Genomic DNA, 27,389 nt, shown 5'->3' with positions numbered 1-27,389 from the left:
CAGACATGGTTCTAAGACCTTCCACATGTATTAACTCAATCATCACAGCAACCTCATAGGATAGGTACTGTATCATTCCCACTTTGCGGATGAGAGCACTGAGGCATAAAGTGGTTAAGGGACTTGTGCAAGGCCACATGGCAGAGGTGCCAGGATTCAAAGAAAAAGCTCCTCCATCCCTAGAGGCTGTCCCTTAGCCACAAGTCTACAGGAAAAGCTGTGCCTTATGGCTGCCTACCCTTGAGGGCCCTTGGACAGCCACTACTCTCTATCCCCACTTGCTCCCATTCTCCATCCTCAGAATGGCCTCATGCCGATTTCCTTAGGGAAGAATGTGTGCTTTTTGATGGCAAAATTATCCAGCTTTGACTGCAGCTCAGGAAAACTAATTTTGAGAACACAGCACTGAGGGAGGTTAACTATTTCCTTGAAAGTCTTTTCCAACAAAAACACAAATTAGCAGCTAGATGGTACTGGATGTGAATAAAAGTGACAAATTTCACTGCAATAAATGAAGAGGTTCAAAGTTTTTCCTTTTCAGCACCGTCTCCTTCACCACAGGCGGAATCTCTCCACGGCTGACACAAACCTCCTCTCCCTTATTTTTCCCTATTACTTAAAGTGTTCAATACTTCTTCATTTTTATTAAATTGATAATACAGTTTGAAGTTTTCAGTGTGTTTAGTGTAGCAATTAAAACCTCAGGCAGTCACGGTGGAAATTTTTCAAATAAAAATTATATAATGAGATCTGTGGGTGGCCTTTCAATTTCATTCACTTATCCGATCAATATTTTGAACATTTGCTGCCTGCAGCAACATTCTAGACACTCGGGACATAGCAACAAAGTTGACAAAGTCCCTGCCTGCCCTCATGACACTTACATGCCAGAAGGAGAGACAAAGAAGGAATGGGCAAACATACATGTGTGTGCATGTACATGCACATGTGTGTATAACTTCAAGAAATGGTAAGAGTTCAAAGAAACAGAGCAAGTAAAGATCTGGGGGAAGTAAAAGACAACGTGTGTGGCTGGAGTGAAATAAATCATAGGGAAGGTAGCAGGAGATAAAGTCAGAGACGGGCCAATTCATTCTCAACGGATACATCCAACCCCTTATCATTATCTCCCTCCCCTCACCTGAGTCCATGTCACTATCACTTCCACTAGAAGATTGTCATACCTTCCTAGCTGATATCTGCTTCTATTCTTGCCCCTTACAGACAATTCTCCATGCAAGCAGAATGATCCTTGTAAAAACAAATCCAATCAACTCAGGACCTCCTCCTGCTCAAAATTCTTCACACATGTCCATCATAATCATGATGGAACCCAAGTTCTGAGCCCTGCCCAGCAAGGCTTTCCATATACGGGCACTACTTGCCCTCCACACTCAGCCCCTGGCTCCCTTTACTCCACCCACATGGCCCTCAAGCTAGGTCAAGTTTGTTCCTGCCTCAAGGCCCCTGCAGGTACCCTCTCTTCCTCACGGAACTTTCTTCACCTTGGATACTGCCTTGGCACTCCGCTCAAACATCACTCCCTCAAGCAGCCTCCTGGACCACCCAGCCTAGAATAGCTCCCCATGCGGCACTATCTCCTGCCCTACTTGGTTTTTCTTCACAGCCTGAATCTCCACCTGACATCAGATTTACCTGTTTCTTCCTCTGCCTTTATTCACCACTGTACCTCCAGTGCCTACAACAATTCTGAGTGCAGAGTAGGACCTCAATCAATGCATGTCAAATGAAGGAATGAATGACTTTGATGATGCCATCACTGACTCGGTTATACAGAGTAAAGTCACAATCCACAATCCTGGGCATCCATGCTATCCACACCAGCTGGCAGGGACAAGGCACACCTGGTTCACATCCTGTCACCTGCTAAGCCCAGAAGGCAACATCATCCATCAGACTCAGCCAACTGCTCCAATTAACGTGCTCCGATTCTGACCCTAAGAAGACATGGACTCCCTACAAAATCATTTGACAACCCAACATGTATGCAAAAAGGCCAACAAGTGCTCCTTAATTGATGAATTTCTCTAAATCTGAGGTAAGTGGCACTGACATCTCAAATCCTCTTTGCCAGTAAATGGGTGGGCAGAAATTCCAAGTTAAAAAAAAAAAAAGAAACGACTCCAGGGCTCTTTTTTCCTCGACTATCCCCTCTGGCTGCTCAGTCTTTACACACCTCCTCTCTGCCCATTAGATTGGGCAAAATCTCCCCCATCACTAGGACAGCACAGTGTGTTCCATCCAGAGTAACTCTCACTACACAAAAGGCTGACACATTCTAGGCTAAAATCATAACTGGGCTTTAACTGGACCCTTCCACGCTGAACTGCTCTTTCCCATTTGGGGAGACAGGCAGGATTGAGGAATCTGTCTTCTGACAATTTGGGATCAGTCTTCTCTCTTGCTTTCTTTCCCTCAAGTTGCAAACAGTAAGTCATGCTATGTGAGCCCCGAGCCCCAAGCCCCACACAGGTGCCTCTATTCATAATCTACGGTTCCTTATCCTCATAAGGACAGCAGAACCCAAATATCACAGGCTCTCAGCAGAACACCAGGCAATCCTGCAACATGGATTCTCTTCTTCTGAACCAGGAGCAACTGGACTCGGGGAAACAGAACCATGCTGTGGACAGCAGCCTCTGCATCTCCAAAGAATGCAGAAAACATTCCATCTCTCCTTTTCTCTACAAGGTCTGGATTTTTCCTTGGTTATTCATTTTGCTACTCGTTGGTACTCACTGGCAGATAAGCAATTGCCCAAAAATTAAGCAGGTTAGGGAAAGATGGTCTTAAAATTGGGAAAGCTCTATTCTGTTGTTTAATTTCTTTTTCTGGGAACTGAAAAAAATATAACTGATATGAATCTAGGGGCCCAGTACCTGAATCAGTTAAGCACTTACATCAAAATTACTGCAGAAATGAAACAAGATATGCAACATACAGGGCCCTTGTTGGCTGCACAGTAATCACGTAAAAATGGCAATTAGTTCCTTTAAGGGATGATAATTAACACTGCCTTTACATAACCCACTTTTAAGTTTCTTTTTTACTGATGTTTTCCTGCATCAGCAATCAGCAAAGTAATCAGCTCAACGTCAAGCATTTTCTCTGAGACACGAACACTTTCATCAGCACCTTCATATACACAAAGCCATTCCCATTTGGAAAACAAGAGGGGTAAAGATAGGGGATTGAAAGGCATAGTTCTTATCCTTCAGCATTCTGGAATTCCCTCGATGACCACAGGGCTGCAGGATGAGGTTCTGCCCTTAAGGACTCAAGACTTAATATAAATGACTACAGAGTACACTATACCCAATATGTAGTCTTTTGTCCCTCACCCACTCCCACCCTTCCCCCAGAGTCCCCAAAGTCCATCATATCATTTTTATGCCTTTGCATCCTCACAGCTTAGTTCCCACTTATAAGTGAGAACATATAATATTTGGTTTTCCATCCTTGAGTTACTTCACTTGGCATATACTGCTCGAGGGACAGGTGCACCAAGATCTCAGAAGTCACCACTAAAAAATTTATTCATGTAGCCAAAAACCACCTGTTCCCCCAAACTATTGAAATAAAATACATGACTGCAGAGCAAAGAAAAGCCTCCCTTGCCTCTGAAATGTCCCCCCTCTAGCCAGCCTTGCATGGAGATGCAGACACTTCTGAGCACCTTTGTCAGGCACTGAATATGTGAACAGTCATGCTCTCTGCTCTCTGCTCAGTCATGTTCTCTGCTCTCAAAATGTAGTAGGGTACAGACACATCAGTAATTATATTTTATAATTATCTACTGATGTGTCTGTACCCTACTACAACAAGTATCTGTTGAGGCTCTACTACATGCCAAGCACCATTACGGATCCTGGGTTCACAGCAGTGTGCAAATGCAGCAGTGCATGATATGCACACAGTATCGCAAGAACACAGAAGAAACATCTACCATATGATCCAAGAGGATGAAGGAAGACTTCTCTAAAAAGGAACGAGTTCTAGCTTCTGGAAGGAGCCTTGAAGGACAAAGAGAAGACGGTGGGGAAGGCATCCCCAGCAGAGAGAAGAGCACATGCCCAGAGCAGAACTAGCACCAGTCACACTCAAGGGTACCCTTCCCTACAGGCTGGAATGTAAAGGCAGGCAGGGAGAGGCCAAGGAGAGTCTAGAGAGGCCAAAGTGGGCAGGGGCCTGAAATGCCACAGTAGGACTCAGGACTCTCCTGTCCTCAAAGGCTGACTTTGAAGAGCCCTGAAACTCACAAGCAACATGATCCATTTCCCGTCTCAGATACAGTTTCCTCCTGAACTGGTTTTTATTTGCAACCATTGCTTCTCCATCATCAGAGGCTGGAAAATGCAAAAAATAAAGGCAGATTTAGAAAGTGGGTACAAATAAGTTTCAAAAAATAAAGCTAAGATTCTTTATTTTAATTAGAGACGATGGCTAGAAACCACTGAAGGTGAGAATTAAAAAAGAGAAAGGCTTTCACAGACAAAAAAATTAAGTGAGCTAAAAAAGCAACTTTACAGAGACAAACATCCCTGACTTAGCAATTTTGCTAGAACTGTTCATTTTCATCTCGGCTGGGACCAACAGAAACTGCATGGCAAACGTTTTTCATGTCCCGCATGGCCTGCTGCCCACGTAACACCTCAATGGAAGCCACATCAAGCTCCAAACTTGGCCGCCTTGCTCAACATGAGCGAGCCAGCCCGTGACAGATCCAAGAAGGAGAATACAAATCCTCACCATGGATGATGGCTGCAGACAGCCTATTTTTTAAAAATAATAGTTTAAAGTGAATTTAATAGTTCCACATTACAAAGGGCCTTCAAACTGAGTGCTCCATTTCCCCATGGCATGAAGGGCAATTTCAGCTTCTCCTGGCCCAAACTTCAACTATTAAACAGGCTATCCATTCAGTTTCTATAGACAAGACTACTACTACTCAGAAAATGGTATTCAGAATATAATATACTGATGTAGTAAGATTGCACTGCAATGCTATTGTTTCCAACTCAAATCCAATGATAAGTTTCTATACAGTGTACCCAGCTCATTGGTCACATCTTAAGCTTGTAAGTTACTCTAGCTTCAAATGAACTTGATTGCATCAATCCATACATGAACACAAATCTAATTTCTATATTATCTTCCTTCCAAATAAAGTTCTGAAGCCCAACGAGTGATGTAATTATGTTGTTTTCTTCATTATGAAAGCAACCGTATTAATTTTACTACCTTGAAGAACAATATTATGATTAGTGAACCCATGCATGGAACAAGGAATTTTTGTGACTCTACCACTGAAAATTGCCCAGTTTGTTTAATTGCCACATTTGGGAATATTTCAAATATCAACAGTTAGAATCAAAACCAAGACACTGGTTAAAAATTAATCTTATGGCCGGGTGCGGTGGCTCACGCCTGTAATCCCAGCACTTTGGGAGGCCGAGGCGGGTGGATCACGAGGTCAGGAGATGGAGACCGTCCTGGCTAACACGGTGAAACCCTGTCTCTACTAAAAATACAAAAACAAAACTAGCCAGGTGTGGTGGTGGGCGCCTGTAGTCACAGCTACTGCGGAGGCTGAGGCAAGAGAATGGCGTGAACCCGGGAGGCGGAGCTTGCAGTGAGCTGAGATCAGGCCACTGCACTCTAGCCTGGGCGACAAAGGGAAACTCTGTCTCAAAAAAAAAAAAAAAAAAAAATTAATCTTGTAACATGCACTATATAATTCCATTTATGTAACAAAGAAAAACAGGTGAAACTGATCTGTGCTGTTAGAAGTCAATGCAGTGATTAAGTACACTTGTGATGGGGTGGCGGTGACAGTGACTGGAAACGGGAACACGAGGAGCTTCCAGGGCTGTGCATGTTTTGTTTCTCCACCTAGGTACTCCTAACACAGGTGTGTTTGGTTGTAAATCATGCTGCATACCAATGATGTGTGCACTGTTCTTTGTATAAATGTATCAATCAACACAAAGTCTTAAAATACTGAGGATGAAGGGCAGAGTTTGGTCTACTCTCACAAAGACCATCATGGGTCAGAATTTCAATTCTATGTGGCATTTAAAAGAGCACCAGTTTCCTGTGGACAGATGCCACAGATCAACAGAAATAACATATTGTTTTATTGGGCCTGCTTTCATTCTCTCACTCATTTCTCTTAAAGATCTCAACCATCCTATATATGGCATACAGCTATCATAGATGACAGTAGGTCAGATCACTAATTGAAATTCCCTCCTCCATACAAAATTATTTCTAATAATCATGTAATGATCAATAATCATAACATCCTTTTGAATCATTCTTTAGTTTTGAAAACAACTATTTAGAAGGAGTGTCAATTTTAAAGTTATTTCTGAGCCTCAATATTATATTTCTTCTATGAATTACCAAAGCGTACCATATGCACTTAACCAGATGTTACACTCACAGTTCACTTCTTCACCGTTTTACATTTTAATCACACATAAAATCTCCTAGTGATCACACACAATGAGGGAAGTGAAGAAACTCAAGTTCTGTTTCTTCACCTTAAACTGTGCTATCATTTTTTATTACAAATCTCTAAACACAAGAGCATATTGTACCATAAGGGTTAGAGATGTGAACTGCACCTAGAGGAAGCTCCAACAATTCTAAACAGGAATTTACTCAAGGCAAAGTGTAGAGCTGAGTCCATGTGCATTGGGACCAACTGTGTAATAGGGAGTTCTCCAAATTAACTTTCATGTGGCATGCAATAATTAAGGTGTAAGAAGTGTACTAATCTGAGGTGTATATGTAAATATATATGTGTTTATCTATACATATGTAATTAGTGACAGTAGCAATTCTTTAGAATTTAGACAAACCAAAGATTTTTCAGGAAGTATTTTATCACCAGCTTAGAACTGCCCATGCATTGTAATAAAAAAAAAAAAAGAAAAGAAAAAAACAGACTGGCTGAGGTCAGATTGTTTTCAGTCTCTACAGACAATGTGTCCCCTCACAACAGCTGCACCTGGGGAGGATCTTTTCCGTTGCCCCACCCTCAGGAGACAAAAGGAACCACACCAACAAAAACCTCCCAACCACACAAGAAAAACAAGTTTAGGCACAAAAGCTCTTGTGGACACACGTAAGCCCTTCCGGTTTACATGAGTGTAGAGCAGGGTTTCTCAACCTCAACACTACTATTTAGGCTGGATAATTCTTGGCTGTGGGGACCGTCCTGTGCATTGTAGGATGTTTAGCAGCATCCCTGGACTCTACCTACTGGAAGCTGCCAGTAACACTCTCCCAACCTCCACCAAGATGTAAAAATGACCATGGAGAACAAAATTGTCCCTGGTTGAGAGTCACTGTTAGAACATCTTTGGAAGAGTACACAAGAAATCAGGTACATTGCTTACTTCTGGGGAGGAAGGCTTCAAAGTACCTTTTGAATTCTTAACATGTATATCTATTATTCAAATAAATACACTTAAATACACAAAGCAAACTAAGGAAAGAAATGAGAACAAATGTTTAGGCGAGACAGGGTATCGCTGAGAAAGTATCTGCAGCTCTTTCAAATTATCTTCCCTTTGTTTTCTTTCAAAAATGTGCCCCTTGAAAAGAAAAACAAATTAACATCTTTACAAGAAGGTTATTCCACCCTATAAAATATTTTCTGTAAACATGGAAATGGGCATTTTACAGAAAAAACTCCTGGCCCCTAAAGAAAACATTCCTGGTCTCCTTCTTGGAATCTCTTATTTTACACAAAGTTCTAACATTATGTGCTTTCTCCAGGTCAGGTCAAAGCAGAACAGAAGCGGCAGATGAGAACCGTGGTGAGGGCAGGAGTGCGGTCCCCACAGAGCCTAGTCCTGAGCCAGCCTTGGTATGGTAACAAGAGTGAGGCATTTGGAGGCACATTCTGCCGCTTTCTAATCATGGAACCCTAAGCAAATCACAGCCTTCCAAGACCTCAGTTTTTATTTCTGAAATGAAGGGTAACACATGTTTCATAGCGTTGCTGTGTGAACTGATCCTATGAAATACATGGTTTTACACCAGGATTACAAACACCCTGGTAAACCAGTGGTACCTGTTGACTTTACCAAGAGGAATTTGAGTATTAAAAATAGCCCTAGGGTTGGTTCCAGCAGCATCCGCAGCAGATTTGTTACTGGAAAGAGGTCCCAATACAGACCCCAAGAGAGGGTTCTTATATTTCCCACAAGAAAGAATTCAGAGTCCACAAAGTGAAAACAAGTTCATTAGAGAAGAAACAAAAGAATGGCTTATTCCACAGGCAGAGCGGCAGCATGGGCTGCTGGACTGAGTATACTTACAGTTATTTCTTGATTATATACTAAACAAGTAGTGAAATATTTTCTGGGAAAGGGGTGGGGAGCTCCTGGAACTGAAGGTTCCTCTCCCTTTTAGACCATATAGGATAACTTCTGGGCGTTGCCATGGCATTTGTAAATTGTCACGGTGCTGCTGGGAGTCTTTTAGCATGCAATGCATTATTATTAGCCTGTAGTGAGCAGTGAGGATGACCAGAGGTCCCTTTCATCGCCATGTTGGTTTTGGTGGGATTTGGCCGGCTTCTTTATTGCATCCTGCTTTACCACCAAGGTCTTTGTGACCTGTATCTTGTGCCAACCTCCTACCTCATCCTGTGAACTAAGAATGCCCTGCCTCCTGGAAATGCAGCCCGGCAGGTCTCACTCATATTTAGCCCCTATTTAAGATGGAGTCACTCTCGTTCAAATGCCTCTGACAGATTCAGAAGTGTAAAAGAGCATGAAGCAGATATGAAGGGCAAGAAAGCAGAACAGGGAAGAATAAAGGGTTGGGGACCAGACTGCCTGGGTTCCGATCCTACGGGTGATCCTGGACAACTTCTAGACTTCTACTTGCCTCAGTCTCTTTATAAGCTGATAATAGGACAGCCAACTTGCAGTGCCCAGAATGGTCTTGTTCTATAAAGTCTCTGCAGACACTGAATTAGTGAATCCTGAAACATTGCTCCTAGAGAAGATACAGGGTTGGGTACCCGCGAGCCTCTGGTCACAACATTTTCACCAACTGATCAATGCATAGTTGATGTGTGTGTTTGATGACACCTTATGTTACTGATTCTTTAACACTGAAATCACAGCCAACACTACTACTACAACTTACGCCTGCATGAAGCTTATCTAGCAAACGTATTTTCTCCCTAAGATACATCGCAGCCTTCTTCAGCCTTCTTGTGCTTAAGAACACTAGACAACCCCTCAGCACTATGCTTGGAGGCCATTTTAAGCAGTAAAATCACTTTTTTTAAAAAAGGCACAAAAAAAGGATAAACACGATACTAACCAGATGGAAGAAGAACACTTATTTGCAATATAAGAGCTGAAGCAAGAAGGCCTTGTTCATCCGCAGCTGGGAACATGGACACCAGGCAACTCAAATCTTCTACTCTGTATGTCCATGAATGACCAGGAAAGTGCAGAGTATTGATTTCAGGGTTACAAATAAGTATTAATGAGGACACAAATTCACAAATACAGAAATCTGAGAATAATGAAGATGGACTATACCTGCCTTCACAGATGGCTTTGATGAGTCAATGAATTAACGCAGATAAAGCACACAGGAAACATTCAGTAAATGTTAGTTATTAACAGAGAGTCAAATATGTAAATATCATGCAGTGTAAAGAGCATGACAGAAACATGAAGAGAGGACACAGGTGTTAACAAAGCCACAAAGGAATGTGGCACGGGGGAAGGGAATCAAGAATTCAAGTTCTTTCCCTAGAGCAATCTCTTACTCCTCGACTTATCTTCCTTTGCACCAACGTTATAATCCCTGTGCCACAGCCATCTGCCTTTTTGCTCTCAAATCCGTTCTCTGCATACTTTGTCCTTTTACAAATATCATGGGAAACTACATTTCCCAAGCTCCCTTGTCACCTGGTTTCTAGTAGTGCTGGCCTGTGGGAGGTACCATAAGAAGCTGGGAGGGGAAGGTGCCTGGGTCTCTCTCCCAACTCCATTTGTTGGGTGGGATAACCTTCTCTAGGGAGACAGCTCTCTCCAAAGGACCCAATGCCCTTTCCATCAGCTGCCACCCCCACCACCCTGCCTCCACAGTCCTGGGGGTGGACATCTTCCTGAGGTTACAAATCTCTAGGTTGCTGTAACAGTCTGGTAACTCTCCTCTTCCATCACCTAAATATGCAATTATCTGTATTAGAATCTGTTAGAAATGCCTAGTCCAGTTTTCCTGATTCATGCCCTGTGAAACACTGGCTCTAGAAGCAATTTTTAGAAGTTTTAGTTTTAGACGTTTTTACAGCCTAAAAGTTTTCTGCCTAGAATCTCTCCCAAACTCAATCCCAAAATCTCACCTCTTTTTTTTTGAGAGAGAAAAAAAAACAAAACAAAACAAAACTGGTTTTGTCTTTAATTCACCACTGCAGGAAGAAAAAAAAGCACACTTATGCAAATATTACAGCTATTTAAGTTTTTTAAAATCACATTACATTACCTCTGCCACATTTCATCATGGGCTACCAATTGCCCTCACACTGATACACCTATGCAGTTTCCCTCTGCTTAAGTGCTGTTTACTTTTTGAGAACCGAGCACTACTCTCAACTCATAAATACCTTGACTTTTTAAACAAAATCCAAATGCAGCCTATGGCACATCGCCAATTCACTCTCATTGTCAGCATCGGCCATTCCGTGCTGCTGACTGCGAGCCTGCATGTGCACTGGCCATTAATTCTGAGGCAACTTCCATTCTCTGCTTTCCATTGTTTCTTACCCCAGTGCATAAAAATTTCATGCCTGACCATCATCATGCCCAGGCGTAATAGATTAATAAATGAGTTCATTTGGACAGAAGAATGCAATAGTGAGTAAGATTCTGATCAGTGAATCAGAAGAACGGGAAAGGGCAGGCGAGAGGAATGCCAGCTACTCACTGAAATACACACTCTTGTCATCTTCCTGGGCACACAGCTGGACCTCGCTTCCCTGCCAGGGGTGGCCAGGTGACTGTGTTCTTGGCAATGGAATGCGAGTAGAAAGTGACGCTAACCACGGCCAGACCCGGCCCTAAAAACCTCCATGCTGGCTCCTCCATCAGATCCCCCCAGGCCTGTGGGCTGGAATGACAGTTACAGCAGGATGACCTAGAGAACCTGTTTTCAAAAGTCAAGGCCTAAAGCCTGGGTTGCTACAGAACTTCTTTAAAGAGGTCATTCCCTCCCATCCCACAGAACTGTTTATCAACCTAAAACTATTAACAAGAAAAAACTTACACTAGATGCAAGATTACTATAAATAGAGATACATACACACACACACACACACACACTCACACACACACACACACACATGGGTTCATTTGTTACAGGAGGTCCCTATCACAGGACACATGCCTTTCAAATGAGTGGGTTAGATATCTGGTCATGGTGGCTGAGGGGGTATATGAGATAACTGCAGCATGTCCCTTCCAGAAGGAGCCCTAAGGAGAACCCACTTGGGCAAAGGCTCAGAAACAAGCACCTGTTCCCGGTCCCACATGTCCTGTCGGGAGACCAGTGACCTGTTAAACCACCACTTTCATCCTATAGCCTAAAAACCAAGACCCTTGGAGGTCAAGGTGGGCCTCCAGGCATCCAAGGACAGAAAAGAGCTGAGACCCACCTCTCCAAGGTCAGTGCCACTCCAAGGGGAGCCTGCAGCACACTGCCAGTCCACCAAGTATTTGTTTCTGCTCTATGATCAATACTGAAATTGAGTGTAAGTGTTCTAGAAACTTTTATAGCAATTTGCTAAGGTAATATTATGTCTTTGAATCTAATAAAACTAGGGGCTTGTATTATAGACTTTTTAAATGTCATTTTTCTAGTCGTTTATTCTTATTTTATCAGTTCTTGATGGTTTAGAATTTTTTTTTTTTTTTTGAAGACAGAGTCTCCCTCTGTCACCCAGGCTGGAGTGCAGTGGTGTGATCTCGGCTCACTGCAACCTCCGTTTCCTGGGTTCAAGCGATTCTCCTGCCTCAGCCTACCTGAGTAGCTAGAATTACAGGCATATGCCAGCACACCCGGCTAATTTTTGTATTTTTAATAGAGAAGGGGTTTCACCACGTTGGCCAGGCTGTTCTCGAACTCCTGACCTCGTGATCCACCCACCCCGGCCTCCCAAAGTGCTGGGATTACAGGCGTGAACCACTGTGTCCAGCCTAGAATTTTTAAGAACTATTTTTCTTCCTTCCCAGAGTCCCAAAACTCTTCAGCCAATTCCCAAGGCCTCCACACCCCCTTCCCAATCCTTCCTGCTTTACTCTCAGGAGGCTCTCCTCCACATTCTGGCCCAGCAACCCCCTTCAGCCTTCCTCTCAGGGTGGTACCTCTCTCTGTAAACAGTAGTCTTAACCTTCCCCAGCCCCTCCAACGTGCTAGCCATGGGCACCAATTCCTATAAGCCATCCTGAGGCTCTGGCCAAAACAAACAGTTAAATGGATGACTAGTCATAAAACAACATGATTGTAAGCTATCATAAAATAATCCAGGACCCTGCTCCCAGAAAATAGCCAGTTAAAAGAAAGAAGGAGAAACCTGTCTGTGGGTCCTACCCACATTAATTAACCTGAGGAAGCACCTCCACCTGCCTGACAGATGCCATCTATCCACCACTCTCAACCCCAAAGACAAAGTAAAGCGGCCTCCACCCCTTTCTTCCAGGGAGGTGGACACACATGGAGAAATCCCAAACCTGGCTTGGAGAGAAAAGAGAAATTATTCACAAAGTGGCATCAACTATGATGAAGTATTATGGGAAGGGAACAGGATGTGGAGACAGCATCAGCTCCGCCAAGTGGGACCCACTGAATTACCCCATCACAGGGGAGTCCTGAACTAGCTGGAAGAGGAGGGAGGAAAGAGGAAGGGGATTCTCTCTCACACACTCATGGCTCCTTGAAACTGAATTAAGAGGGGAAATAGATGGCAGTGGCCTAACAACAAAGGAACCCGTAGCTAAGGGTGGATCCAGGTAGTGCCAACCTTCCTCAGACAGGAGGTACACTAGAGTTCCTGATGGGTCTGAGTCCCAGGCCAACCACACATTTCAGAACTTCCAGGGACAAAATAACAGTAATTTTAACACAAGCCAAAGCAAATATCTTCCGAAGTTAATAAGACATATTAGCAGCAAGATCAGAAAGGCAGGGAATATGGAGGGGTAGGTACATAAGAGCCTGCCCTATTCACTCTCTGTACTTGTGTGGATATTTGAAATATTTAAAATATTTAGACATTTTCTAGGGAAAGACAAAGAAACATGAAAACCTCTTGCCATGAACCAGAATCCTGATTAGATGCAGCAGACCTGGACACTGCGGGTGAAGGAACACTGCTCTGCTGCTCCACATACCCGGACACATACTTCCTGGTAGGGAGATATGGGCTGGCCCACAGCCCCACCCTGCCCATGGGCCAGGAGGAAAGCAAGGTCTCACCCACCTCGCCACTCTGTCAATGGGCAGTGGTATCTAGAGTGCAACCGTGGGGATTCTGAGCCACTTCCCAGGCTCTGAGAATGAGGACTGAGATGAGATACTGACATGCACCCACAGGCAAAGCGCCCAGAAGAGGTGACAACATTCCTCAGCTAACTATCTTGCCAAAGCCCATGGTCACCATCAAGCAGCTCAAGAGGCCTATTTCTGCCCAATGCTAGGCAAGCTATGCACCCCAGCCAAGATCAGGCATTGGCGTTTTATAAGATATGACTGACCAACATCCTGGGACGCACAGGAAGAAATCTGAGCAGAGACAATGAAGGTGCTTTATTTTATCATGTTTAAGACTTGCCATCTAGTTCCCATGACTTGTCTCAAATTATTCGTCTTTGATGCCAACAGGAAAATGTCATTGGTTTTTAATCTCATACTCTGCATTTGTTGATTAACACATTTCAATATCTGTGCTACCCAGGTAAAAATAAAATGAAACAAAACTTCTACTGCCTAAAAATTAGACTGCTTTATACTCATTCAGCTCATATGCTGCTATGTGCCAGCCACTGGCACTAGCCACACATGGCATAGAGGGGAGTGAAGCCAGCGCTAGCCCTCAAAGAATGTCTAGACAGACCCACAGTAACTAAATCCATTCCAATTCTGCCCTTTCTCTACTTTCTTTGGCAGTATGTGTTTCTCAGATCCACTGGGGTGGCTTTCATTTTTACTTGTACCGGGAACATGGCATCTTTCTCTTCCAGTTATGTCTTAAGAAATGAGATGTAAAAACAGGCTGTCTTAGAAACTAGGGCATAACTGACCAGACACAAGATCCACTGGCCATGTGAGAAACGTTTCCTGACATCCAATTCCCAGGGACACCCTCTTATCACAGGCTCTGTGGCTACTAGAGTTAAAGGCTCATTTGGGCTTAGAAGCTAATGCTCTTCCCCAATCTAAACTGACTTCGTATGATCTCACATAAATCTAAGCATAAAGCCAGGACAACTTCTTCCTACCTAAGTCAGAAGAGAGATGATGATTTATAACCTGGGTGGGGGAGAACAGTGAGCCACTTCACCACCTTCAGGATGATCCAACTATTTCCTCACTCTCTAAGGTGGAGAAAGCGTGTAGAGGCCAAGTGCTTTATATGCTGAAGGCTATTTAAAGGATTACAAGGAATGTAAAGTCATCTGTGATATGGCTTTCGAGTTATAAATGTCAATGGCAGTTAAGTCTGCTGCTTTGGGAACTCCTCCAACAACAGGTTGACAACAGCCCAAACCAACAGCTCTGGAGGAGGCTGACAGACAGCTGCTCTTTCGGTAGTTATTCCTGAAAGAGCCAAGAGGCCTCTCCAAACGCAGCTAGGTATATGACATGCTGGAGGGAGAAAGCGACAACATATTTAGTGGCAGAAAGACACAGCCGAGGAGTCCCACATGACGCCAACACGTCTGCCTGCCTCATGAAGGCTGTCAAACCCACATGGTGCAGAGCTGAGAACAAGCGGGTGCAGATACTGGCGTGAGAATCGCAGCACAGTAAATGCAAGAAGACGATCATCTTTCCCAGAGCATAAACCACAGCACTGGGTGGCAGGGCTGACAGACCCAGCTCCAGCCTCCCCGGTGCCAGCCTACTATCCCCAGCTGCCCCACCTGGCAACCCTTGAAGAGCAGACTTCCCTACCTGGCAGCACTAAACCAGTTTCAGGGGAAACAGACCCTGGAAGACAGATTGTTCAGTTGTCCAGTCCCTAAAATGAAGTCACATTCCTATTAAGCAGGGTGTGGGATGTATATATGGGGGCATGAAAGGATGGATTAAATATGCTTGTATTTGAGACAAAAATCTCATGTTTTTAGAGATTAAAAATCCCTTTGAGTTTCCAAAGGACTTATTTTCTGTTTCTCCGGTTTCTCCCAGTGGGACAAACTCTCAAGGTGACAGCTAGAGAGAAGCCTTAGATAGAAGTCATGTGGTCACACGATTTCCTAGCTCTAACGTTAATGCTTTTATTCACGTCAAGACATTCATCTAGTTGTGGGATGCTGAGGTGTTTTTTCTCCTGTGATGTTGTCAGAGACAAAGTGTGTTCAAAGACCCACATACATAAAAGAAACAAGAATTAGGAATGTTTAATGTTTCATTCTGTTGACCCCATAACCTTGACACCCAATTCCTATCAGCCTGTGAAATATAAATGTTCTGCTCCAAGGTGAACATCTGATTTACCAAGCTAACTTCTCAAGGGTCTGCCCCTTAGGCAGTGGGTTTAAGTGCTACAAACAATTCAGATGGGTAAAATAAGAAGTACTGGCTGGGCATGGTGGCTCACACCTGTAATCCCAGCACTTTGGGAGGTCGAGGCGGGAGGATCACGAGGTCAGGAGATCAAGACCATCCTGGCTAACACGGTGAAAACCTGTCTCTACTAAAAATACAAAAAATTAGCTGGGCGTGGTGGTGGGCACCTGCAGTCCCAGCTACTTGGGAGGCTGATGCAGGAGAATGGCATGAACCAAGGAGGCAGAGCTTGCAGTGAGCTGAGATCGTGCCACTGCACTCCAGCCTGGGAGACAGAGCGAGACTCCATCTCAAAAATAATTAATTAAAATAAAAAGGGGAGTACTTAGCAAATTCCTTCCTCCATAAAATATGCTCAGAATTGAGGACTTAAGAAAATACACCTCTTGGAGCAATGGTTCCTCAATACAGACACAGTTCAGAGACTATACTGTCCTTAGGAGTCACACGCTCCAGTTCAGTGGGCTTCCTTCCACTGACACCATGATGATGTGTGTGTTGGGCCCAGGCTGGGCTGCTCTAAAGGGCCAGCCTTTCTACATAAGAATTAAGTGGCCACGGTCAAGCTCAATAAATTTTGTACTGATAATGATTGAATGAAGTAAAAAACAGCCTTCTGCTCCAGTCACTTCACTAATTCTATAAACATAAAATAATCTTGTCCAATTACTCTGAAAAAATTCTACCAGGCCTTCACCAGATAGCCAGAGATGTCCCCTCAGGATTATGGGTGGTGCCAAGAGAGCCACCCCCTTGCTCTTTGGGACCAGAGTGCCAAAGTGTATTTTGATGGCCCCAAATCGTAACATGTGACTACTCTACATAACTTGGCCCTCTCCCCGACAAGGGCAAATACCCCGGCTCTCTGCTTAGCCCAGGTGAGTATCTGCTTACTATAGTACTTACATGGCTTAACGGAGCCTCCTCTAATGTCCACTTTAGAATAGGAATCACTTCTGAAATCACAAGGACAAGGACGGTTTTAAGTTCCTCCTCTTAAAGGACTTGATCCATTGCAAACAGGCTGACAAAGAGCTTGTATGAACTTTGGTTCTCCGTTTTTTTGGAGCCAAACTGCCTTTAAGATCGTCTCCCAAAAAAAGATACTTAAAAATAGCTAGGTGGGCGGCCCTATCACTTCGACACCCAGAGGCATTTGTCTAAAAATTATTATCTCACTTGTTAGGATCCAAATCCATCCATTATTAGTTCAGCGGGAGTAAGGTGACACTTGGCAAAGACAGAGCCTTTGCACAAAACTGCTTCTTGTCCCAGGTCTCAAGAGGCATTAAACCAAAGCTCTTACCAATCCTAATGCTTTCCGGACTAGCCTACATTAATATATACACACAGTCCCAAATATATATGCACAATTTTAAAAATAGCGCCATTACAAAAAAAAACTCAGGAGTTTATGGTACGAAATAAACCCAATTGAATTACAAGCCTGTTTGTTCAAATAGATTCCTTGTAGCTGCTTCTCCCTGAAGAATAAAACCAAAAGAAGCAATAAAAAGCCATTTTGGAAATATATCTCGGCCGGACACAGTGGCTCATGAATGGAATCCCAGCGCTTTGGGAGGCTAAGGCAGGCAGATCACCTGAGGTTAGGAGTTTAAAACCAGCCTGGCCAACATGGCAAAACCCTATCTCTACTAAAAATACAAAAATTAGCTGGGTGTGATGGTACGTGCCTGTAATCCCAGCTACTCAGGGAGGCTGAGGCATGAGAAATCACTTGGACCCAGGAGGCAGAGGTTACAGTGAGCCGAAATTGCACCACTGCACTCCAGCCTGGGTGACAGAGCAATATTCCGTCTCAAAAAAAAGAAAAAAAAAAAAAAAAAAGAGTAGAGATCTATATCTACTACGTGCTTCTGATTGGCTATTTTCCCTCTACAAAACTCCTTTATAAAAAAGACACCAGGGAAAAATATGTCCATTAAAAGACATGTATAGTATGTTTCTGATGTTCATGGACTGTATGAGCAGAAAATTGTAAAACTGAGAAGGACCTCAGTAAGGGAGGGAGGGACAGATCCACCTTCAAGCTGACTGTTGTCTTAATACTAACTTATTCTTAAGGACTTCATGGAAGAGCATACTGTATAATCATCTGAAAAGTTTCTGGAAGAGTTTCATTATTTTTAATCCAAACGAAGCCAATTCCTGCAAACCGCATAAAGTATTAGCATTTTTGTCTGTGTCAACAAGCCCTGAGCAGTAACAGAGGTTTGTACACTTGGGCAAATTAGGAGAATAGGCTCAACCCACAGTCATTACAAATCCACCATCTCTATGAAACAGTCTGGGCTCAATAAATGTTTACTAAAGGATGGACAGTTGGAAAGAATTGATTCCATGCCAGTGACCCTTTTTAAACTAGCATCTGTCTGAGATAGCCTTGAGGTGAAGGAATGGGTTTTGAAAATGGATTATCGTGATACGGAAAAAGTTGTAACTCTAGTAAGTGCAGTCAAGATTTGTTTCTAGAAAAACAATCCTCAGCATCTTGGTCAGATCAAGAGCACTTCATTCATGAGTAGTGGTGTAGGCTAATGGAATATATACCCACATGCCTCGGGCCTAAATGATACCAACTTAGTTTCAGTGCTTTTAATCTTTTATGTTTTCATAAACACCTACTTGGCGCATCATATGGCAATTTTCCTTATGAGTACTGTCCATGGGTGGCAGGTGACTTATGAATCATACCAGTAATAAAACTGTAAGATTCAAAAAAAAGTTCATGATATAAAGAAGTAGTTTATTATCCTTTACTTCACCAATGCTTTCAAATCTCAATTTTACCTTAAGAATCAGACAAGCTACTTCCTGAGTCACCTGAAAACTACTGCGCCACCCTTGGCTCTCTGTTCATTTGCAAAACACCTGGTCACCAAGAAACCAAAAGGCCCTTTAATTCTACCGTCAGCAAAAGCTTTAATGTTCAACTAATCTTAAATATCATTTCCTGCAGAGCCAAGTACATAACATTAATAGAAATTTATAGCCATTTCTAGCTGTGTCTATAGATAAAGAAAATATTGAAGAAGTCCTTTCTCCTTCCTGATTTTCAAATCAGGGGCTGTATACCACCACAGCATTCATCAAGATTTCACCCAAAGTAATTTTTGGAGATTAACTGGCTCCCTCAATTTCTTCTTGGGATTATGCTGTAATTTTCTTCCCTTTCTTAATTATAACTCAGCTGTGAAAGCATTTGTAGATGGATATCATGGAAGTACAATTCAATCTTTCATATATGTGTGTGTGTGTGTGTGTGTGTGTGTGTATTTTTAAATTATGGAGATGAGGTCTCACTATATTGCCCAGGCTGGTCTCAAACCCCTAAGCTCAAGTGAGCCTCCTGCCTCAGCCTCCCAAAGTGCTGGGATTACAGGCATAAGCCACTGCGCCCGGCCTTGAAATCCCATTTTCAACCAACATTTATTCCTTTCATTTTATTTTTTGGATGAAAGTTATAAATGCCCTACAAACAAAATAACCTACTTGATACATTCTTACTCTACCACAGCATTCTATCAGAAACCTGCATTGTGTCTTTGCCCTCCCCCAAAGTATTTCTAAAGGTGAGCCATGACAAGCCAATACAGGTGCAGGGGGCCCAGCTGTGTGGTGCCCACCCAGGATCCAATGGCACAGGACAAAGGTGGCCAATTCCAGACCTGCAGGTCTCACATCTCCCCACCCACTTATGACCCTCAGCACTGGAACCTGTCAGGTTGATCCCTTCTCAAGGGGTCAACCTCAAGCATTTCTTTCTCTTATTCCCTATGGACAACGTCTCTCCCAGTAGAAGAATCTCAGAATCTTGAATACCAAAAACAACCACGGATTTCCCTACCTTTGTCCACATCTAAGACAAACGTGGCTGAGAACACCAAAGTAAAGAGTGTCTATGGTTCTGCCTTAAACTCCTTTATGCCTAGAGAAAGTATTTCAAATAAGACCAACTGATATGCACTAGAAACAAATCATGACCACATTTATAACTTTAAGTCTTTCAATCTTCCTTGTCATGCATCAGATAATCACATAGAAAACAGCCCTACAATTACAATACTAGCTTCACATGGCTTTCATCCACATGGGCAGAGCAGCTAAATTCACCATACTGTGAAGCCCAGTTTCATAGACCTAGGTTGGTCTTTGACGCCAGAACATATTAAATGGTAACCTTAAATAGGTTTAGATTCACTCAACTCAAAACTTTCTCTCATCTTTCCATTTCAATGAGGCCTCTCATCAAGTCTCTATGAAAAGTGTCCCCCAAATACAATAAAATCAAAATCTGTCCCAACTCACTAATACTGCCTGGGCTCAAATACAAAGCTCCAGCTGTCAAACTGTGTGACAGCAACCAAGTGATCTCCAACCCCCCCGTCTTTTTGTGTCTAAAACAGAGGTCGTCATGGGGCCTCATTATGAAAATGGGGATTCACAGCCAAGGCAAGGGAGACACAGTCTGTGTGTGGCACCAGGGTCAGTGCGCCTTCCACAAATGTTAGCAATTATGATTACTCTGGTTGCTGTTGCTTTAATGCAACAATAAATTAATAGGATTATAAAGGGGCAATTCTAGAACCACTGCGAAGCCTGGAACCATAGGAGCAGGTGGTGCCTGATGCTACCTGACAGTCATTTTGCTGATAGCTACTTTGTCAGGCAGGTGTGACAAGGATGATTTAATGGCTTGCAACTTGGAATGCCCTTAGTTAAAATGACTGCTGTCCTACAAATGGTCCCCAGGTACAGCATGTTTGATTTACAGTTGAGAAAAAAATAGCCAAACTTCTGAATCCATCACTAACTTGGATTACAGAGATAATAGTTGTAGCCAAAGCTTATCCAAAATTTTTACCAAGACATGATGAAACCATGCTGGGAGACCACTTATGTTGGTTTGCAACCATTTTTAATGTTCATTTGCAGTATCACAAAGAACAGATTCCCTTTACAAGACTTGCACACCATACCAAATGAAATTTGGTATTGTCATCAAAATTTTAACAAGCACCAGGGTATTAATCTTAAAATTCTGTTTTCTAAACCATCCCCAAGCTACTTGTGTTTCTTTCCTTTAGCGCAGTGGTTCTCAAAGTGTAGACCCCGAACCGGCAACATCATCATCTGGGAAGGTATGAATGCAAAAATCTAAGACCCTGCCACAGGCCCACTCAATCAGAAACTCTAGGATGGGGCCAGCGCTGTTTTAACAAGGCCTCCAGGTGATTCTTGGACGCATGCTCAAGTTGGAGAACCACTGCCAACACGCTGTAAACATGTGGGCTGGGCCATTACTTCAGACAGCTCTTTTCCTTAAACTATCTGGCATTTTTCTGTCCCTTAGAAACCTGCTATAGGATGATGTCAACTGTTCTATTTTTAATTCCTCATGATGAGGCTGAGGATGATTCATTCAGCACCTTATGTGATCACTTAAATAGTAAGGATCCTTCCCTCCCGCCCCTAATGGAAGGTGACTGCTGCCTGTTATTTCTGATGTAATTACAGGAACAATTCAGTAACAAAAGCTTGTCCTTTATCAACCTCAGCTAAGGTTGTAATAGAGACTTATAACTCCCTGTTAGTTTCCATAATGTGTTCCTAGTAATGTATCCTTTGAAACCCATCTTACCATGTGTCATAACAAGGAAACACAGAACCCAGGATCAAATTTGTAGTTAATAGAGATCAAAACTGCAAAGTCTTTGGGCAAACCTTTTTCAATTGACAAGAGACAAGTCTGTATCAACCATCTGGTTTTATCTCATTTATCTAAGTGAATTCCCTATAAAGAAAAAAAACAGTTGATTTAAAGCTTTCTACGGGTCCTGAGGTGACCTCATCTATTGTGCATTGTCCCATCACCACCCAACATCTAACTTAACTAATTGCCAAAGTAGGAAGCATTCAGAGACATTTCCTAAATATTAAATAAAACCTTTTCTATACCTTTAATTTGCTGAGGTGTGTATTAATTCAGAGAAGTTAATTTCATACCTGCTATGAGGTCTCCTGATGAATTGTGAATACCAGCATGTTATTAATTTCCCTTGTTTTTGATTAATCTCACACTTAATGCCAGACAAGAAAGGCAATACTTTGGGAGGCCGAGGCGGGTGGATCACGAGGTCAGGAGATCGAGACCATCCTGGCTAACACGGTGAAACCCCGTCTCTACTAAAAATACTAAAAATTAGCCGGGCGTGGTGGCGGGTGCCTGTAGTCCCAGCTACTCGGGGGGCTGAGGCAGGAGAATGGCGTGAACCCAGGAGGCGGAGCTTGCAGTGAGCCGAGATCGCGCCACTGCACTCCAGCCTGGGCGACAGAGCGAGACTCCGTCTCAAAAAAAAAAAAAAAAAAAAAAGAAAGGCAATATTAACGTCTGAAAGATGAAGTTCAGTTCTTGTAATATACTAAATCGACCTCACGTGTTCAAGTCAACAGAAAGCCCAGATAAGGAAACAATGGAATTGGCTCCAGAAAGTGTCCAAGGTGTGATGTAAATAAATGCCCAGAAACCCAGAATGTTTAAGCTGTAAACTCCAGTTTTAATACCCCTCGGGGAGAGGAAGAGAATAAAAGTCAGAATTCTGAAGACTGCACTATGCACGAATAAACTTGTGCCCTTACTGTTGACCAGAGACATGATTTATCACACTATAGTTCTTACATTTCCAAGGGTCCCTCTGTGTATCACTCAGGCTCTTCACACCTTTCTCCTTGTCTTCTCTCAACTGTCTCTGCGACCATCTCAGCACTCCTGGCTCAATACGTGTGAAAAAACAGTCTCCCTCATCAGAGGCTATGAAGGAAAGGAGCAAGAACCCAGTCTTATGCAGTTTTAGATCTTCAGGGACCTTTGTGTCTACATGCCAATCCTATTCCCCTTAATAATGACTATCGTGAGAACCTGCTATGTGCCGAGACACTAGGAGCCTCAGGCAAGTTATCAAACATAGCTGTACCTCTTTGAGGTACTATTTTTCATACCTTACAGGAGAAGAAACTGAGATTCAGAAAGCTAACTATCTTGCATAGTTGATCCCCATCTTAACACACATCTGCCAGGCTCCCAAGCCTGGAGTCTTCCATATCACACTGCTTCCCTAGGAACATGAGTTACAGAACATTGCTGGCTCCCTAGAATTTTTTTTTTGAGACAGAGTTTTGCTCTGTCGCCCAGGCTGGAGTGCAGTGGCACCATCTCAGCTCACTGCAAGCTCCGCCTCCCGGGTTCACGCCATTCTCCTGCCTCAGCCTCCCGAGTAGCTGGGACTACAGGCGCCCGCCACCATGCCTGGCTAATTTTTTGTATTTTTAGGAGAGATGGGGTTTCACCCTGTTAGCCAGGATGGTGTCGATCTCCTGACCTCATGATCCACCTGCCTCGGCTTCCCAAAGTGCTGAGATTACAGGCATGAGCCACCGCGCCCGGCCCTGGATAATTTTTTTAGAAGACCTGAATGCTATGAGCATGCCATCTTCCTCTAAAAAAACTTCCCTTCCCACTTCCAGCTCCAACTCACCAAAGTCTTCTTTGAATTCCAACATGAAACAACCTCACAATCCCATGCAATATATTAAATTTTCTAATGTGCATTAGAGTATCCATGTCTTAAATCTCCACTCACAAATGAGCCAGCCCCACTAGGACTTACATCCCAGCTCTGTGGCTAAATAGAGCAATCAGTCATCTCTGGCCATCAGCTAGAGCAGCGATGCCCAACAAGGAAGCCACTTACGACGTGTGGTTATTTCAACCTAAAGAAAATTTTAAGATTTCATTCCTCAGATGCTCTAACCATATTTTAAGTGCTCAAAAGCCAGTTGACTAACGGCTACCATACTGGATAGCACAGATACAGAACACTTCCATCACCACAGAAAGTTCTACCACACAGCCCTGGTGGAGAGTTATCTCAGGGCAGCATCTTTTCATCTTATACCCTACCAACACCGTGCTGGAGGACACAACCTCCTTACCACAGAATTAAGGGACTGTCAGGCTAAATGTGGCCATACTCACGTGTGTTTTTTTGTTTTGTTTTGTTTTGCTTTGTTTTGTTTGGTTTTTTTTTTTTGAGACGGGTGTCACTATGTTGCCCAGGCTGGAACAGAGTGGCTATTCACAGGCCCAATTATAGCGCACAACAGCCTCAACCTTCCGGACTCAAGCGATCCTCTTGTCTCAGCACATCTCACCTTTTAACGAATAACATTTCTGGAGCAGTTAAGTCATTTGGCATACTTATTAATATAGAATACTAACTAGTAAGTAGACTGACCTCATAGGACAGAAAGCATCAGAAATGAGAGGCACTAAGAGAAAATCATAGTAAGCCCTTGCATTCAGGAATAACCACCCTGTGCAACCGCACCTCAGGAAGCACCCAAGCGCAAGCCCCACAGACAAGCAGAACCACCCACACAGGCCCACCTCTGAGGTGCATCCTAATCAAGACCCTCTCCACATAAGAGGTTAACCTCTACAATTCTTCCTTGGCAAGATGAGGTCCCCAAATTTGGTCTCGTTTCTATTTATTAAAGAGGACAATGCTAGGAAACCAACCAACTCTCAAAGCTTATTTCCTACTGATCACTCACTGAATTGCTTCACTGAAAGTTGGAATAATTAGCACGTAGACAAGCTTTTGTTGACAATGACAGCAGGCTAGAAAACAGCCTCAGTTCCCCTGGGGACAACTGACCTAGAAGTTTTAGTTTAAAAGATTTTCAGGAATTAAAAGCCTGAGAAATTCTGGGGGTAGCTCCAATTTGGGGAAGGACCCTAGAATACAATACTGGTTACTGCTGGATTAGAACAGCCAGAGTGAGGCACATGGAGTGGTAAATAGGCAAGATCATTGATATGAGTTTCAACTGTTACCACCTGCAGGTTCCCTACACACTGCCTTTCTTCTCTCTCTGTTGTTCACTGTCCCCTATCCTCTCTTCCTGCTGTCTGTGCATTCAGCCACTAAAACTGAATTCCGCACCCAGGACAAGCCAGCCTTCATGGCTGCCAATATTGGTCTATAAAGAAGTGGATCCAAGTCATAATGCTACTTCTGTTGCCAAGTCCTTTAGATGACTTTGGCAACCCCTTTGACAGCCCCCCGACTCAAACTGCTATACAGGTCAGACCTGGGTCTCTCTCAGTACAATGTTAAGGTAATGAATGGGAACTGTGTAGAGCTAAGACAAGAAACCAAAGTGGATAATTTTCTAATAACAAATGCAAATCCATCCTTCTGGGGGAAAATAAACTCACATGTTCCTCTTAGAGCCTCTGACAATCATCCAGTCCTGGACAAATGTACCTCTCTCCTCTGAGCATCCAACTCAATCACATCAGTAAGATGTCTGCCTTTTTTCTCAACATTACTCACCTTTGCTTAAGAACCACAGCCAGTCGAATTGCTAACTCTGACAAGAGTCCCTGTCTTAACTGTCTCCTACTCAGTAGCTTACACCAGCTTTCTAACCTGGTGGGCCTTTCTCCATCCTCATGCCCCTCCCCTGATTTCATCCTGCACACCTGCCAGGTGAACCGTCCGCAACACCCTTACTCCAGCCCCTACTCACTAAAAGCAGGGCCTTCAATAAGGCGTCTTAGGTACCAACATCTCTAAGATCAAACCCTGGCCTCCAAGGCCCTCCAGAATCAGGAAGGTCTGCTCTAACTAAGAAATCTACCTTTTCTCCATATCGTAGCTAGGTTATTTTCCCTGTCCCCAATACATCCCCCTTCCAAGCCCACCTTACACTTGCATAACTCAAACATCTCCTCTGGGAAACTTTCCCTCCTGGGTGTAGTAACTCTCCTAAGCAGACTGTCAACTCCTCAAGAGCAGGGCACGTCTTACATTTCTCGGTGTCTCTGAAGAGTATTTCAAACACAGAATCTTCAGCAACACCGACACTCCACAAATATTTGACAATCCACTGAAAATACAGTTTCTATTCATGCCCCTAAGTTCATTATTCCAACAGTAGATTCTCAGACCACTAAGGTCATTCCACTTCAATACACAGTTTGCAAGGCACTTAACATCTCTAAACCTCAGTTTCATCTTCTGTGAAATTGCAGTAATAACAGCACCTACCCCACATGGTCATTGGTGTTAAAGAAATAATGGTGAAGCACTTAGCATCATGTCTGGTGCAAAGTAGGCATCCCAAACATGTTATTTCTACCCCTCCTCCTAATATCAGTAAGTCTCCTTAAGGGGACAATGTAACACAGTAGAAATAACATGGTTGGGAGGACCGAACGAACCTGGGTTGAAATCCCAACTCTGTTCAGATCCTAACTGTGGGACCTTAGGGAAGTCACTCATCACTTAGCTGTATTACCCTCAATGGTAAAAGGAGATCAATAACCTCAAAGGATTAGTCTAAGGACTAAATGAGAGAATATACCTAAAGTTCCCAGTACATAGTCAGCAGCTCAATTAGTAGCATTTACTAAATATGGTTTTAATTCCGTTAAAGCCTTAACAACTAGAAAAGAAAGACACACCTTTGCACTCCTCGCTTGCCTCACTGCCATCTCCTTCTGGTCATATTCTTTAAGGGAAGTCCCTAAATCAGGCCCAGAGTTTCAGCTGACAACCCGCCAGTCTTCAGCAAAAGGTCCTAACACCACAAGTACAAGAAAATTACATGGTGAGCTGCAAGGAGACCCATTTCTTTAAGCAGAGCAGGTGTATTTTGTTTTTGTTTTTTTTTGACATGGAGTCCTGCTCTGTCACCCAGGCTGCAGTGCAGTGGCGTGATCTCGACTCACTGCAACCTCCACTTCCTGGGTTCAAGTAATTCTCCTGCCTCAGCCTCCCAAGCAGTTGGAGTTACAGGCGTGCGCCACCATGCCCAGCTAATTTTTTTTTTAAAGGACAGCCAGGGTTTCACCATGTTGGCCAGGCTGGTCTCAAACTCCTAACCTCATGTGCTCTGCCCACCTCAGCCTCCCAAAGTGCAGGGATTACAGTCATGAGCCACTGCGCCCGGCCAAACATGTGTATTCTCATTCTTATCACTTCACCAATCTCCAAATATTCATATCTACTCCTATTTTACACACGTTTAGCAAGGTCCTTCTAGAAAGAAAAATACACTGGTACTATTACTCATTTAAAAAAAAATAAATCTATGAAACTATTCTAACAAAAGGAGAGCCGGAAGTGCTGAGAGAAAAATCCACAGTTTGAATTCGATATGCAAACAAGTAGATAAAATATGACAACCCCATGAAAAGCCCCCAGCCAAGATCACACCCTTACTAGAAGGAAAAACAAACTCTACTCTTCCAGACCACACCAGGAGTTTTTGAAAACTGAAGGGAAGTCAGAGCAGAAGACAATCCTGAGGCTCCTACTCCCCTCTTCATAGCGGCCCAGGCTTCCGCCTCCTGCCAGCCAGAGTCCAGGGCCCTGGGAGATCCTGCAGGAGGGAAGACAAGATGAGGGCAAGAGGCCAGCATTCAGAAGTTAAATGAGTTACCAGGT

The 27,389-nt window shown here is 43.4% G+C and overlaps 1 protein-coding gene across 10 annotated transcripts in view; it reads right to left on the bottom strand.

Moving 5' to 3' along the window:
- The window catches only part of MGAT5 (alpha-1,6-mannosylglycoprotein 6-beta-N-acetylglucosaminyltransferase), a 327,811-nt gene that overhangs the window by 260,140 nt on the left and 40,282 nt on the right, over positions 1-27,389 (bottom strand). For 5 of the 10 annotated variants that reach the window (XM_063694778.1, XM_055380789.2, XM_055380787.2 and 2 more), the window contains exon 2: positions 4,281-4,367. The exons of the other annotated variants lie outside the window; for them this stretch is intronic. The gene's annotated coding sequence lies outside the window, so the exon portion shown is untranslated. The remainder of the gene's footprint in view (positions 1-4,280; positions 4,368-27,389) is intronic. 10 annotated transcript variants of the gene reach the window in all.

This window comes from Gorilla gorilla, chromosome 11 (genome assembly GCF_029281585.2).
Source record: "Gorilla gorilla gorilla isolate KB3781 chromosome 11, NHGRI_mGorGor1-v2.1_pri, whole genome shotgun sequence".
In the NCBI taxonomy this organism is placed as follows: domain Eukaryota; kingdom Metazoa; phylum Chordata; class Mammalia; order Primates; family Hominidae; genus Gorilla; species Gorilla gorilla.
The sequence above is the reverse complement of the archived record's forward strand: the minus strand, read 5'-3'. Positions and strand labels throughout refer to the sequence as shown.